Genomic DNA, 14,280 nt, shown 5'->3' with positions numbered 1-14,280 from the left:
ATGTGGATTAATCGGGTTTATGTCGATAACTTAATGAAAGCAGGACCCATGCATGGTATGCATCATCGGTAACATTAACCAGCGACACTCTCCTTATAATCAGGAATATTTTTCTACATATAGAAGCAAAAAAAAAATAAACATTGCATAGTTATAATAATAATAATAATAAGCCTTTATTTAACCATCTTGTAAGTGTGTTACATTCCATTGCATCTTAAAAATCTACGATTAATTCTAAACTATGATATTTAACATTAAGTAAAAATTTAAAACTAGCAAACTTTGTTGTTATGATGGTCTTGCTTCTCAGCATAGTCCTCCTCTAAAGATTTCCACAATTCACGATCACGTGCTTTTCTCATCCATGTAATCTCTGCTACTTCTTTAATATCATCTTCCCATCTGCGACGTTGTGGGCCTTGCCGTCTTTTGCGGTATCTTGGGCACCACTCTGTTACGTCAATAGTCCATTTGTCCTTTTTATTTCTTACCATATGACCAGTCCATCTCCATTTAAGTTTTTTAATGCAGTATGTTACGTCGACCATTTTTGTTTGTTTTCGCATCCATTTAAGTTTTACTCTGTCTCTTAATTTGACGTTGAGTATACTACGTTCCATGTTGTGCTGGCAGACTTGTAATTTGTGTATGTGCTCTTTTGTTAAGCTCCATGTCTGACACCCGTACGTCATGCTTGGCAGGATACACGAATCAAACACTCTTTTTTTAGCTTTCAATGGTACTCGGAGGTTCTTCATGATTTCTTTTAGGGACCAATATCTTTTCCATGCAATATTTATTCTATTTTCTATTTCCTTTGATGAAAGATCATTGGGTGAAATTATTTGTCCCAGATATGTATACTCGTTCACATATTCTATTATGTTACCGTCTATAGTAGTAGTAAGCGCTGGTGGCCTAGCGGTAAGAGCGTGCGACTTTCAATCCGGAGGTCGCGGGTTCAAACCCCGGCTCGTACCAATGAGTTTTTCGGAACTTATGTACGAAATATCATTGATATTTACCAGTTGCTTTTCGGTGAAGGAAAACATCGTGAGGAAACCGGACTAATCCCAATAAGGCTTAGTTTCCCCTCTGGGTTGAAAGGTCAGATGGCAGTCGCTTTCGTAAAAACTAGTGCCTTCGTCAATTCTTGGGATTAGTTGTTAAGCGGACCCCAGGCTCCCATGAGCCGTGGCAAAATGCCGGGATAACGCGAGGAAGAAGGAAGGTTACCGTCTATAGTAACGGGAGTCTTGTTTTGGTTTGTCATCAATTTGGTTTTTGACATGTTCATTGATAGTCCCATTTTGCTACTTTCCTTTACAAGCTGTTGTAACATATCTTGTAAGCCTTTCAAGTCTCTACTAATTAAAATAAGGTCATCTGCGAACCTAAGGTGATTGAGTAGTACTCCTTTGATGTTTAGTCCATATTCACTCCAATCTAGGTTCCTAAATATATTTTCGAGCGCCGCCGAGAAGAGTTTAGGGGATAATGGATCCCCCTGTCGGACGCCTTTTTTTACATGAAAATATTTTCCTACTTTCTCTGTTCTAATTTTTGCTGTCATGTTTCTATATATGTTGCTGATTATACGGATATATTTGTTGTGGACCCCTTGTTTTGCTAGAGCTTCCCATGTCTTAGAGTGTTTTAGAGAGTCGAATGCCTTATTATAATCCACGAAGGCTAAATAGTAGGTAATACCATATTCGTTGCATTTCTGTATAACTTGTTTTATAGTGTGGATGTGATCTAATGTGGAGAAGTCGCTTCTAAACCCAGCCTGTTCTCTTGGCTGGTTGTCGTCCAAAATTCTTGTCAGGCGATCTAACAGTACCTTTGAGAAGATCTTGTATACATTAGACATAAGACTAATAGGTCTATAGTTCGCAATGTTATCCTTTCTGCCTTTCTTGTGGAGTAAAATGATAGTAGAAGAAGTCCACTGATGCGGTATGTATTCTGTGGCAACTATTTCGTTAAAAAGGTCTGTAATAACGTCTGTTATTTCTTCCGATGCTCCTAGAAGTAGTTCATTTGATATACAGTCTTCCCCTGGTGCTTTACTTCTCTTCTGCGATTTGATTGCCTTGAGTACCTCTTCTCTCATTATATGTGGAATCTCTTCTTCACTTTCCTTCTCGTAGTTCATTGTTGATTGGGTTTTGTCGTCATTATACAGCTCACGATAATAGTCCGTTGCCGCGTCTATTATATCTGTTCTAATCGTTTTTCTTTTGTTGTTCTTATGATGTGTTATTCCATCTATCCATTTCAAGGGTTCTGTGAGCTCGCGCCATGCCTTCTTTACACCTCCTGATTTTTCTATGTAGTAGTTTATTGTATCAGTTCTCAATTTGTTTTTATGTTTCCTTATGCTGAGTTTAATTTCCTTACTTAGTTTATTTATTCGTGCTTTATTAATCTTTATGTTTTCAAATAATACTGATCTTTGTTTTATTAAATTTCTGGCTTCTAATCCCAGTTTATCCTTCGTTTTTTTAATTGTTTTGGCAGCAATTTCGGTGTCTTTCAAGCATTTTTCTAAGGCGTCGTACTTTTTCTGGACACCTTGAAGATCTTTAGTTTTTTCCAAATCAGTTTTTATAGATTCTAATACGCTTTTAGATAGTGGTAATTGCAAGCGGTTTTTTATGGGTTGTATGTTTTTCCTAGACTTCTTAGGAACCGCAGCGTAAAGTTGCCCTCTTACTAATCTATGGTCTGTGTTAAAGTTGAACTGGTTTACAACTTCAACGTTTGAAAACATTTTTGGTTTATTTGTCATTATATAATCTATTTCGTTCCTTCTTTTTCCACATGGTGATGACCAGGTCCATCTCCTATTTGGTTTTTTCTTAAAATAGCTGTTCATAATGTGAAAGGTGTTTTCCTGTGCAAAGTTAATCATTCTTTGCCCGTTATCATTTCTTTTTCCAGTTGTGAATGGCCCTAAAATGTTATTTTCATTATTTAATCTTTTTCCAAGTTGTCCATTGAAATCCCCTAAAATAATAACGGTTTTTAAAGCGTCTTCCAGTGTACTGGTAAGTTTTTCATAAAAGTCGTTTTTTATGTATTTTTTCGCAGTCTCGGTGGGGGCATATATTTGTATGATCGAGATAGGTTCTATTTGACCTGGCTCCAATTTCACCACGGTGACAGGTGCGACAATTGTAAAACATCACTGTTGCTGACGTCACAGGCATCCATGGGCTACGGTTACCGCTTACCATCGGGCGGGCCGTATTCCTGTTTGCCACCATAATTGTTTTATTAAAAAAACTTTATTATATCGGAAAAAAACAGATATTTCTCTTGCTAAGTTTATGACAATTGTCACAAGAAACACTACAATTGTCACGAAATTCCGACATATAACTCATTACCTGTCAAGAATTACCTACAATTCTTCTAAATCTTGACAATTGTCAGAAACTTCGCAAAAGAAATATCTGTTTTTTTCCGATATAATAAAAATTTTTCAAATAATACAATGATGGTGGCAAACAGGAATACGGCCCGCCCGATGGTAAGCGGTAACCGTAGCCCATGGATGCCTGTGACGTCAGCAACAGTGATTTTACAATTGTCGCACCTGTCACCGTGGTGAAATTGGGGCCTGGAAGTTTGATGTTTAATAAAACGATTCGGTCTGACACTCCTTTGAATTCTATTATATTATTTTTAAGATATTTTTTTACGATGAATCCTACACCGTATAGGCCGGCTGTTGTATTTTTATAGTATAATATGTAGTTTTCGTGCTCTTCAATATTTTCGTCAGCTCTGCGTACCTCGCTTAGACCTATAATATCCCAATGAATATTTTCCAATGCATGTTCCATTTCAGTTAGAGATTCTTGAGTTCTTAGAGTTCTAGTATTTATCGTGGCTATGTGAAATTTGTTATTTTTCTTTATTGTATTTCTTTCATTGTGTTTTTCTTTGTCTATTAGATTGTCGCGTTTACTTGTTATCCTGTAATGTTCGTTTACAGTAATCTCTTGGGGGTTTTGGTCTTTCTCCCCACGGTGACCAGCCGGGTTGGGGATAATTGTTTTTTGTTTATTTAATTTTCTTACACGTCTGGTTTTGTTTGAGGGTGCATCGTGTTCTGGTTTTAGGAGAGGCTTTCTTAATTGCTATTCCAGCGAATGTTCAGAAGACAGGGATGCCCTGTCAGGATCGAAAGATGTCGGAGTGTTAGAGTTTTGCTTGTAGATGAATGTTTGCATAGAACTTTGATAAGTCTTATTTTTCTTTAGTGCTTGTCGCTGTGTAGCTTCATGGTAATTATCCTTTTCGTTTGGTGGTGTTATCTCTAGGATCCTTTTCTTATTCCTGCTGTCTTTTTCACCTCTATCCTGTGTTTCGCTAATGTTTTTTTCTCTTTTTTCTTTAACTACTAGCTTGTCATAGCGTATGTAGGCTATTTTCCCGGATTCTTATGAGTTGTTCTTGTAACTTTTTCCTCGTTTCAAGGACTTGCGGCGGGAAATCTTCTTTTAAATAAATTGATTTGGATTTCATAGCTTTTTTATTTTTTAATATTTCAATTTTTCTTCCGTATGTAGTGAAAGTTACAATAACTGGCCTTACTTTGTTTTCACTGAATTTTCCCATACGCCTGATCATTTCTAGTTCATTTTTGTAGCATAGTATGTTTATCTCCTCATTAATAATTTGTAAGATTTTACTTCCCAATTTTTCGTAGGTGTTTTCTGTTTCCTGAATACCAAAAAATATAATATTTCTTTGTTTGAGTTGTTTTTCGATGTTTAAAATAGTTCTTTCTTGTTGAGAGTTTTTTTCTTTTATTTTATCCAGATCGCTTTGTACGGAGGATATTTTCTTGTCTATGTTTTCGTTGATATTCTTTGTTATTCTTTGTTCCAAAACTTGCAATGACTCCTCGGAATCCTTTTTGATATCAGCTCTCAGATCTTTCAAAAGTTTTTCTATTTGTGTAATGTCCATGGCGTCTGTTTTTTTTTTTTTAAAAGAAAAAATAAAAAACCAAGAAGAAAAGAAAATAAAAAAAAATTCTAAAGTTTCAACCGGGTTTCGAACTTGTGACTTTGTTATGCTGTGTCGTGCGTCTGTGCAATACTGGCACAGAAAAATACAAAAAGTGAATGTTGCCTTCTGTAGGTTTCGAACCGGGTTCTCTTGCGACGTGGAATTTTCCCCGTGGGTTAAACAGCTGAGCTATAGCGCCGTGTACGTAGCTGACGAAATGTTAGAATAGTACCATAGTATATCTTATTTCGTTGTTATTGCCGTTGCTTGCTTTTTTAAGGTAATACCCACAATTCATAAAATATGTTTGCACTTTTTTTTTGTTTATTTTCCAGTACACTTCTGTTGTATTGATTTATTTTACCGTGTAATTTGATTGGGCTTAGTAAATCACTGTTTTAATTTAGGTCTGAATAGAGTTTGTTCGTTTTTGTTCACACTTTAGTCTTTTACTATTGTTTATAGTCACCGTTTCGTATCACACATTTTGAGTCACTTTCACCGTATCCCGGAGCGTATTAACATTTTCACTACTTTCTTGCGCTAAGTAGATTACGAAAAACTGTATTTTATTTTGTTTTATCTGATTTGTATTTTTATATCAAATTATTTGTTGGAGCTCTTGTGTTCCGTGCAGATTGTCTACCCTCTTCTCATTGCATAGTTAATAATTGACAATGATCAAGATCAGACGCAACGCCACCGAGGAAAATCTTAAAACTACTCACCTGTGTTTTTTATAACAGTTAACCACAATCAACAATTTTATTATAATAAAATCCAATTGTCTACAATATAAACTGTGCACGTCTATTGATCATGGCTACTGGCACTTGACTGACTATGTACCTAGAGGGGCAATCCAACTTAGATTGATGTTTTCTTCCGACATCTTTAGAACGGCATTCCACTCGCACCAATAAAGTTATACATATAAAAGCAAGCGAGACACAGCGAGTTATGACAAAGTGGATTTGCAACATTCGAATTCCGCTCTTGGTCAGCCCAGTTCATAAATATGTATACAATTTTTCACCTTCTTGCAATGGATTAAGGCGAAGAAATGTATACATACTTATGAACTCAACTGGTATGAACGACCAACTACTAGGCACCGGAACAAAGGAAAACTCCAAACGGTTAGATTAGGAATGTTTATTCAAACTACTTGATTACATTCACTTGTTTAATACTCTAGACGCTTAAACTCAACATCCATTTACTTTATTACTCTAGACACTTAAACTCAACATTCGTTTACACATCAATTAATTAACTTAGCTAGCTAGCAAGCCTAGGCAACCTAGGCTACCCACAGCCGAGCACGTCACTCCGAATAAGCTACCTATTTCCACGAACGCTCCAAACAGAATGCACGGTTTGATCAACTCCCGGCCAAGAACCGTTGCCAATATGGCGGGAAAATAGAGCCTCGCGATTGGTGGACGACATCGCGTGATATCGATGACGTCAACCAATCGTTGAACGATATTATTCGCCCGCCAAGACATCAACCAATCACGTTATAGCGATGTTGCCAGAAATAAACCATAAATGTTACTAGTGTAAACCATAAATCATTAACTAAATACGACTATTGAAAATAAATAATTGGTAAAATTGATAAATATTAACGTTAAAAATAACGTAACCTAACAATCGGCTGTCCTGACATCGTGTGCGTCCCGCACACGACACCAGGTGGTAACCTAAGCAACCTAACAATCTGCTATCTTGACTATTTAAAACAAACTTATTTAACAAATTGGCCTTAATTATGCTTAACATTTTAATTATTCATTTATAACTTTTACATTACAATGCAAATGCAGACATTGATCTATCAAGTAATATTTAACATACAACATGTAAAATAATAATAGTTATTTTATTAGCAAATTTTAACACTAGTCTAGTTAACATTATAGTTAACCCAAATTTAATTTAATCATAAACTGCAAAATTTACGAAGCTATCATGTACCAAAATAAACTATAAGCTACATACATAATCCAAGTAATCAATCAATCAATCAAATTTATTTCAGGCAAAAAAAAATACCCATACAAAATATTGAAATTAAAATTATTAAGATTAAAATATTATCATATAAAAATTAAAATTAAAAATAAACTTAAAAACATGTCAACGAAAATTACAATAAACAAAAATTACATTAAAATTAAATTAAAATCTACATACATATTTACATTAAATTATACACTATGCCTCTGGATCCCATATGCAGGTCATTCCAGTGCCTCCAGAGTGTACCAGCAGTATCTCCAGGAACGAGCTGAAGCAGACTGTTGGAACTGTCACGTACTCTGCGCATGAGGTAGGCAGTGCGTTTACGGATTATCGGAATAACTATAAGATTTTAATTTAAATAACAAATTCTATGAACAATCGATTGAATATCGAATCTAGTGAACCCAAACGATCGATTGATTGGGCCATGGGAACATCAAAATGAAGTCACGTCCGATCGATTATGTCGTGAAATACATTATTTACATCAAACGAGTATTCTGAACGATCGATTAATCAGAATACCTATATCCCCTGAACGATCGATTAATCAGGGTTCCCTAACCTCCTGAACGATCGATGCCTTTCAGAATGCCTATCGACGCCCGTCCGAGCCGATCGATTAATGCTCGTAATGGCAGTCGAAGGACTTTATTCGACACTTATTGCACCAAGCCGCGAACCGATCGATTCTCGCGTACTTGATCTGAAACAACGAAAAAACATTCTGTAGCAAATCAATCTGGATAAAATAGCCTAACAAATATGATATCCATAATAATATCCATGTTCTAACTCGAATCGTTTCCATCATCGCTCTCAAGATCATCATTAGGCTCTTTTTCATTAACTTCTAGAGCGGTCACGTGTATCCACGGCTTCATGCGGTCAGCAGCTACGGTCGTTGACCGCCTATTTTCTGTATCGACTAATCCAGGTATTGGAGCTACAACATAGCGGTCATTGCCTAAGACCTTACTCACACGGTATGGCCCTATAAAAGAAGGCATTAATTTCTTACTCTGTCCGTTATTATTGAAACAAGTTTTTGTTATTTTAACGATATCTTCCTCTTTATATATACGTGAAGGTGTCCTTCCCAAATCATAACTCTCTTTGTTTAGCCTGCTATCCTATCTATCCTAGCCTTAACACTGTCACGTATTTCACACAAATCATCATTTTCACGGCTATCGAAAACGACGTCATTGAGCATGGGGTTAATTTCGCTATTCATAAGAGTTCCGAACATCACTTCCGACGGCTTTTCTACCTATAGTTTTCTGAAGGGTGTTATTCAGACCCCATTGAATGCGTCCTAAATGCGTATCCCAACTTTTCTCGCCACGTTTAACGCTTAGTGCCTTGAGATAGTCTAAAACTGTGCGGTTATACCGCTCAACTTGGCCATTAGACCTGGGGCTAGCGACCGCATTTAAAACATGTTTTATTCCTTTATCTAAGCAAAACCGTTTGAACGTGTGCGAGGTAAAACAACTACCTCTGTCACTAACGAGCCGGTCAGGGTTTCTAAATATGCTAAAAATGTCTTCTAGAACCTTAATCGCATTTTGGGCATTTGTGTTTCTGACAGGTCTGAGAAAACAGAACTTGGTAAAACTATCAACAACCACCAACAAATGAGTAAAACCCCTTAACGACTTTACAAAGGGTCCAAGGTGATCCACATGAAGGGTGTGAAAGGGGATCTCTACCTTTGCAATAGGGTGCAGTAACCCTTCGGGAGCGCCTAAATTGTTCTTTGTATACGCATATTCAATACAGGCACCCACGTATTTATTGATGAACCTGGACATTTTGGGGAACCAATAGTTACTTTTGATTCGTTCTAAGGTCTTCTCAATCCCAAAATGTCCAATTTCGTCGTGATTGAGTTTACACACCTGCCACCTTGCGCCCTTCGGTACCGCCCACCTGATCTTGTCCTTATCCCCGTCCAAATAGCGAAACAAGCGATTATCTTTAAGGACAAAATTCTGTTTGATATATTCTAATCCCTTTTTGTCTAGATCACTTTTCAGAATGTCAATTATTCTGCTCCACTCAGAATCGCCTAACTGCAGCGTGTGAAGCCAATCTTCGCTACGAATACCCATTACCACCGGAAACTGATCCTCGAGACATTCTGACGGCTCAACCGGATTTCGAGATAACGCGTCAACGTGACTCATTTTTACTCCAGCCCTATACTCGACAGTACAAATTCCTGAAGGGTTAGCTACCAGGGTGCTATTCTTGGTATCAGATCACGCTTTGAAAATGTGGATCGCAATGCACTGCAGTCGGTTATAATATTAAATTCCTTCCCAAGTAAATAGACTATAAACTTACGAAGGGAATACACTACCGCTAGTGTTTCAAACTCGTAAGAGTGGAAGTTTTTCTCCTCGGGAGAAGTTTGCCGACTAAAATGCCACTGGGTGAAAGTTCTCATTACCTTGCGTTCGTTGCAGAAGGATCGTAAATAGCAAGAACCAGCCTATTAACCAAAATCGACTTTAGACTCAAATTCTCGTTCCTGTTCGTCACCCCACTGCCAGACGGCGTCCTTTTTCAATAGCTTGCTAAGAGGGGACGAAATTTGAGCAAAATTCTCTATAAATTTGCGAAAGTAACTGGCTAGGCCTAGGAACAGTCTCACATTATGAACATTCTGGGGACGAGGGAATTTGACTACGGTCAAAATCTTCTTTTCACCGGGCCGGATACCACTAGCGCTAATTTCGTAGCCAAGATAATCAACCTCACACAAAAACTCGTATTTCGACAGATTCAATGTCAGATTCGCCTGTTCAAACATTTGCAGCACCTCTTCAAGGCGTTCTAGAATCTAGACACTGAGCAAAGTCCTTTCCAAAAATGAGTACATCATCAATGTACGCGGTCGCCTTACTAAATCGCGCCGGACCAAGTATCGTGTTTATCATTCGTTGAAAAACTGCCGGAGCATTCGCTAGGCCGAACGGCATACGATTGAATTCGTATTGGCCGTCCGGCGTAACGAATGACGTCAGATGTTTGCTCTGCTCAGAGATCGGCACCTGGTAATAGCCAGAAGCGTGATCAAGAATTATGAAACAAGATTGACTCAATAATGGGCATTGGGTACCGCTCTTTAATGGTTACTGAATTAAGCATACGGTAGTCAACGCACAACCTTGAGGAACCATCCTTTTTACGCACAAGTAGAATAGGACTCGCGTAATCTGAAGTCGATTCTCGAATCACACAGGCGTCTAACATATCTCCAATCATCGACCGCACTTTCTCCCGTTCGTGGTGTGACAACCTGTATGGACGATAAACGACTGGACGCTGACTATTAAGTTCTATACTCATTTCAGTGATGCCTGTACAGCCTAGGTCTCTCAAGGAAGTAGCAAAACAATGCTGATATTTCTCCAACAGCTCCATCAGGTTCCGTCTTACGTCAGCTGGTACACCTCTGCCCACGTTCACCTGACTTTCATCTAGCGCCTGCCGAATATGAGTCTCACCCTGCGGAACATCCACTACCCGCTTCACAACGTTGACAATTTCTGCACGACAGAAGATAAGCTTAGCCGGGATGCGACAAGATTCTGAACATGGCACGACAAGTACATTAATGTGTCCATTTACCGCTCGATGAAACCCGCCGCTAATGAAATACTGCTCGTTCGGCTTTCCTGCTACACAATTTTTCAAAAGAACCTCGCCGTTGAAAGCCGGCTTAGCTTGTACCATGACAGAAGCAGTTCCATAAATTTCAATTGTCCTAGCTGGGTAAAACATCAACAAGGCATCGCTATTATCAACAAGCTCTGAAGTAGGCAGTTCCTTCCCTACATCAAAGAATTGCAATTTATTACAACTCTTACATACCAATACATGCGCCTGTTCTGTGAACGACTGTCCCACAAGAACAGGGACCTCTAGCCAATGATCACTCACAACCTTGAAAGGTACCTTAGCTTCTACCTATCGACGTTCATATCGAGACTTAGATTCCCTAGCGATTGGACTAAACCATTACCAAATCCCTTCAAGATCTGAGGAATATTATGTGACAGACCTAATCTACTAGCAGTTGTTTCCCTTATGAGCGTAGCGTCACTTCCGAAATCTATGAACGCCCTCAACTCAGCACTGTCGACTTTGATATCTTTATAATATTTAGAGCCTGGAGAGTCCACCATGTCTACGCTGTCCTTAATTCGCATAGTTTTCTGCACTGTACCGTTAGTATTTGCTTGCACTTTGTCATCTGACTTAGAGAAACATTTCTCCACAGTGTGGCCGATTTTATTACATCGCGCACATTTAAGCAGCGGCTTAGGGCAGTGCAGGAAACTATGACCTCTTTCTTTGCAGTTGTAACATCCTGTACCGTTGGTTGATCTATTGCTATCTATCAGATTTAGGATTTGCTGTGTTTTAACTAACTGATGTAACATCCTATGTATACCCTATCTTTCGCAAATAAATAACTTATGACTTATGACGTATCGAAATTCCTATTCCTAACATTCGATCGATCAGATTGGTTGGTTTGATTATAATCCCTATTACTGATCAAATATTGTAAGAGCTGGTCGGGATGGGTACAACGTAGTACCAAAGCCCCGGATTTAAGTGTCTTGTCCGTAATACCATGTATTATGCACTCAGCTGCGCGGGCATCTACTATCTCGCATCGATTCACCAGACTCAACTTCTCATAATAGTACACCTCTATGGACTCATTGTACCTACTCTTCCTCCTAATCATATCCTCCAAGGTCTGGCCATAGTTTTGTTCACATGGGAAAACACTCAACAACTTATCTTGCCACTCGGCCCATGTAAACAAAATACTATTCAGACTCTCATACCATGTTTTGGCCAAACCTTGAAGTTTCTGCATAGCAAAATGCGTAGTTGTTCTTTCATCCCACCCGTACACCGAGGCGCACTCGTTCACCTTCTTCAACCATATATCCATCCTCTGATTTTTTGATGAAGGATCAAAATTTGGCAATATATTCTTATGATCGATTTTCTGTAATGGTTGGGGTGCGCCTTGGTTCACGGGCAACGATGCTAGACCGTCTCGCAGATTTTTAAATATATCGAGTAAGTAAATAATTATTTGAAAAGGAAGGGCTACGTGACCTGTTAATCCGTTCTTCGGTGTCAGGCTGTCGTGATCCGCGCTCAGCTCGACGCTCCTCATCCTGGCCCCTCGCTGACACGGGGATGCTTCGATGACGGCTGGCCGCTTGAGGTGAGCTGGCGCGCCGCGATGATTCACGTAGGTCTTCGGCAGCACGTACGCGGTTGCGCTCACGCCGTACTTCTTCCTCCAGCATCCGTAGTCGCTCGCGTCCCAGATCCACGTCCCGATCCGGCCGGTGTCGACTGTTGCTTCGGCTTTGCAGGCGACTACGGCTCCGGCTCGCGTTAGAGTGTGCATCTCTTCGTCTCTGAGTCACGAGCCTTCGTCGGTCTGGCGGCTCTGACATAGTCTGAAATCTCACGTCAGAGGATTTTAGAATCTTATAGCTAGACATAAGGAAGCAAACTACTAAGTTTAAGGTAAAAGATCCCATTAATCAAGGAAACGAATGATCAAAGCAATAACGGTTCATATAAATAAATCACAACACGACTTACTTGAAATATCATTACGTTACACAAGTTCTTTGCTCCAACAATGCTATTAAATATAGAAAGGCGTTAACGTTCACTGGATTACAATTTAATCTGTTCCATTGTTGTCCGGGATTCGAACCCGATTGATGTATTAACTACTGTAACTTCAGCTATATAAATAAGGTATAGTATCACTAGGCTTAATTTCAATCGATAAAATAAGTAATCGAACGAAAATACTACCCACTTTCTATCGTAAAATGATATGAACACTAAATAGCATTAACAAAGAAATCGTTTGTTAAATTTAAACTGTTAACGGTATATTATAGCAATAACCACGGTTGAGATTTTAAACTAACATCACTAGGTAATACTTAAACTTTATCGTTAACTTTTAAATAAATAACGTTCACTTGAAATCACTTCGCACAAAAATAGCTTACTATTGGGGCGTGTACTTACGTTTTAACTGTTCTTGTCACTTCTGAAATATGAACGACCAACTACTAGGCACCGGAACAAAGGAAAACTCCAAACGGTTAGATTAGGAATGTTTATTCAAACTACTTGATTACATTCACTTGTTTAATACTCTAGACGCTTAAACTCAACATCCATTTACTTTATTACTCTAGACACTTAAACTCAACATTCGTTTACACATCAATTAATTAACTTAGCTAGCTAGCAAGCCTAGGCAACCTAGGCTACCCACAGCCGAGCACGTCACTCCGAATAAGCTACCTATTTCCACGAACGCTCCAAACAGAATGCACGGTTTGATCAACTCCCGGCCAAGAACCGTTGCCAATATGGCGGGAAAATAGAGCCTCGCGATTGGTGGACGACATCGCGTGATATCGATGACGTCAACCAATCGTTGAACGATATTATTCGCCCGCCAAGACATCAACCAATCACGTTATAGCGATGTTGCCAGAAATAAACCATAAATGTTACTAGTGTAAACCATAAATCATTAACTAAATACGACTATTGAAAATAAATAATTGGTAAAATTGATAAATATTAACGTTAAAAATAACGTAACCTAACACTGGTCAAAGATGGCAAGTTTTACCTGTGACCAGTCTGTGACTTATTGTGAATTGAGATTATTTGTGATCGTATTGCGTATTGCTAATACATTGGATTAGCAATAATTATCTCAAAAACTGCTAAATAATGATCTGCGAATAATTAAGTATGCATTCTAATATACCTACTTATATATTACCGTACAGTATAAACCCGATTAAGTTAAAATCAGTAGGTATTAATTATTTTCTTGGTGAAAACTAGAATTTAATAATTATATTAATGATGACATAAATTACAAAAAGTCGGTTCTGGTGCTCGCCGCTACTATATAAGCTAAACCCCAAATAATAAACACCTTTGGCTGCAGTTTTCCCCATATTTTCCTAACAATCAATGATCGGCTGGAATAGGGAAGCCTCCCCAACAAATTGCGATAGAAGCAGCCCGAACAGCCTCTCGACCAGCGATGACGCCCAATTCGCTTATTAATGATATCGACGGCCTCATAATGCGTTGTTGTTGTTGACATTGTCGGCCGGC

General features: G+C 38.6%; 1 long non-coding RNA gene across 1 annotated transcript in view; it reads left to right on the top strand.

Annotated features, from left to right (window-relative positions):
• Positions 1–3,511: 3,511 nt before the first annotated feature.
• LOC134797822 (uncharacterized) overlaps positions 3,512–14,280 on the top strand; it is an 87,678-nt gene continuing 76,909 nt past the window's right edge. Inside the window, exon 1 of the long non-coding RNA XR_010145113.1 lies at positions 3,512–3,576. This is a non-coding gene — a long non-coding RNA (uncharacterized LOC134797822). The remainder of the gene's footprint in view (positions 3,577–14,280) is intronic.

Source organism: Cydia splendana, chromosome 15 (genome assembly GCF_910591565.1).
Source record: "Cydia splendana chromosome 15, ilCydSple1.2, whole genome shotgun sequence".
NCBI lineage: Eukaryota > Metazoa > Arthropoda > Insecta > Lepidoptera > Tortricidae > Cydia > Cydia splendana.
Note: the sequence above shows the minus strand (reverse complement) of the source record. Positions and strands in the feature narration are given on the sequence as shown.